Source organism: Odocoileus virginianus, chromosome 33 (assembly GCF_023699985.2).
Source record: "Odocoileus virginianus isolate 20LAN1187 ecotype Illinois chromosome 33, Ovbor_1.2, whole genome shotgun sequence".
Classification (NCBI taxonomy): domain Eukaryota; kingdom Metazoa; phylum Chordata; class Mammalia; order Artiodactyla; family Cervidae; genus Odocoileus; species Odocoileus virginianus.
In genome coordinates this window covers 33,154,274-33,157,186 of record NC_069706.1, presented here as the reverse complement: position 1 = coordinate 33,157,186, position 2,913 = coordinate 33,154,274, and positions in this window count along the sequence as shown.

The window sequence follows — 2,913 nt, the reverse complement described above, 5'->3', positions numbered from 1 at the left end:
CGCTTCACGGCTCAAGGTCATTGGCCCTGAGTCTGTTTTCCCCAGGTTTGTGCGCCTGAGAGCTGGGGCGCTGAGTGGGCTGGCGTGGTCATTGTCACCCACCGCCCCTGCTCCCGGCAACAGTGTCGGTGTCTCCATCCCATGACGGCCTCTATGCAAGTCCAGCCCCTGCTGATGCAGGACTGGCCTTGAGGGCCAGGACGGGAGCCAGTGACTGTCTGCTGAGCGTAGGAGGGAATGAATGAATGAATGAACAAGGAGGGACTGAGTGACCCGAGGACCTTACCAATCATCTCTTCCATCCTTTACATGCACGAGAGAACTGAGGGGGGTCAGACAGGGCGCCAGGGCTGGGGCTGGGACAGGACACTCCTCGGGCCCTGGGAGCTCCACAGCATTGCCCCACGTGGCTCTCCCTGATGGCAGGTCTCAAAACACGGCTCTGGGGCTCACGCTCCCTCTCTGCTCCATCGAGATCCTGGTCAGCAGCTCTATGGGCCAGCCACCCTGGCTCGCGAGGCCTTCCCCTCCAGCCCAGTCCTGGACTCCCAGGCCCCAGAAGAGCCCAGGAAAGCCAGCCCAGGAAAGCCACCCCAGGTGAGAGCCTGGGGTGGGGTCCGGGGAGGGGGGTGGGAGGACGCCCTACCCACACCGTGTTGGGCTCTCAACCACCCACAGCTGGGCTCTGGGCTCAGGAACTGGCTGAGGCTTCATGGCCGGGCTGTTTCTGTCACAGAGAGTGGTGCCTGTCCCCGGTGGGGGCCTGTGGTCTGGGACAGGGGTTGATCAGGGTCTTCTCCAGAACTCAGCTTGGTGGCTAGAGGCCCACGGAACCCTGAGGGGGTTGGAGGCCAGGGGACAGCTCTAGGTTTGGCTGTGGGGTAACATGGTGGCCTGAGGTCCTCTGGGACATCCATCCAGTCAGAAGCAGCCAGGACCCTTGACCTCCCCGACTTAGGGGTCACCTCCTGCAGATCCCTTTCTGCACGCCCCTCACCCTGACTTCAGGCAGCCCTCCATCTAGGACAGGTTGTGGCCCCTTTCTCCAGTCTGGAGACCACAAAGATGGGGCCCAGTCTGATTCCACAGGATTGGCACAAAGTTGGTCTGTGCCCGCTCTGTGATGTCGTGATATAAGAAGAACTGTATACTTGGTCTTTGCTAACAAATGTCTGTCTAGTCAAGGCTATGGTTTTTCCAGTGGTCATGTATGGATGTGAGAGTTGGACTGTGAAGAAAGCTGAGCGCCGAAGAATTGATGCTTTTGAACTGTGGTGTTGGAGAAGACTCTTGAGAGTCCCTTGGACTGCAAGGAGATCCAACCAGTCCATCCTAAAGAAGATCAGTCCTGAGTGTTCCTTGGAAGGACTGATGCTGAAGCTGAAACTCCAATACTTTGGCCACCTGATGTGAAGAACTGACTCATTTGAAAAGACCCTGATGCTGGGAAAGATTGAAGGCAGGAGGAGAAGGGGACGACAGAGGATGAGATGGCTGGATGGCATCACCGACTCGATGGACATGAGTTTGAGTGAACTCCAGGAGCTGGTGATGGACAAGGAGGCCTGGCGTACTGCGATTCATGGGGTCGCAAAAAGTCGGACATGACTGAGAGACTGAACTGAACTGAACTGACTTGGTCTTTGTCCTGGTTCCTGGGACAGAGCTCTTAAAACTTTGTAATTTTCTGAGTGCCAGGGTGACAGGAGCATATTTTGATATTCATAAGGAGCCCTTGTCAGTTTATGCTAATGAGGTGACTCTGGGTGGGCCCCTAGAGTGCTTTAAAAAAGTTTTTTTTTTATCTTGGAGCTTGTAGGATCTTGCAGGCATCCAACCTGCACCCTCAGCCGTGAAATCACAGAGTCCTAACCACTGGGTTTCCTTGGTGGCTCAGACTGGAAAGAATTCGCCTGCAATGCGGGAGACCTGGGTTCAGTCCCTGGGTTGGCAAGATCCCCTGGAGGAGGGCATGGCACCCACTCCAGTATTCTTGCCTGGAGAATCCCATGGACAGAGGAGCCTGGTGGGCTACAGTCCATGGGGTCACAAAGAGTCAGACATGGCTGAGCAATGGAGCACACGCAGGCACTGGACACCAGGGAAGTCCCCCTAGATGGCTTTAAGATGGAAGCAACCACGTGACTAAAGGGCTGGAAGTTTCAGCCCTACCCCCTATGGACAACACCATCCAGAACCCCCTGCCCTCCAGCCGCATGATCAGAAGGCCAGAGGGGAAAGGCCAGGGTATTTAATCCGTCTGCCTACTGCCCCCTGCCCCTGCCGGGCAGACCCCTCCATGGCTCCTGCTCACTGGCTCTGGAAACCCCACCAGCCCTTCAGGGACAGGAGTGTTTATGGCCCCATCGGTGCCCTGGGTCCCCTTGATACGCTGCCCACACCTTTGTAAACGCTCTCGATTGCCCCATCAGACAGTGCGCCATCTGTTTCCTGCCGGTGCCTGACCCATGCCGGGTGCTGGTGGAGAGCAGGGCCTTACAGTTACCCAGTTCAACCCCCGCTTTTACATAAGGGGGAAACTGAGGCCCAGAGAGGGTAAGTGATCTGTCCAGGGTCAGCCAGCCCCAGGGTCGCGGCTCACAGCTGCTCTGGAAAGGCCAAGGCTTCGCTGGGCGGAGGCTGGAATTCCGCGTGCCCCCTCCCCTCCCTGCCCCTCCCAAGCTGGTTACGTGAGCATTTCCTCCACACCAGGAGCCGGATGTGTCTGCAGTGGCTTAGGGCCGTTTGCACCACCCGGACGCAGACACCTGGGCACCCAGCCAGCGCCCTCTTCCCTGCCCGGTGCCCCAGAGGGTGAGGTCCTTCAGGTAGCAAGGGGGGCGTCCCCTGGCCTCCTCGCTGTCCCTCACCCCACCCTCCAGCTGTGCCCACCCTGCCCACCCAGCAGTCACT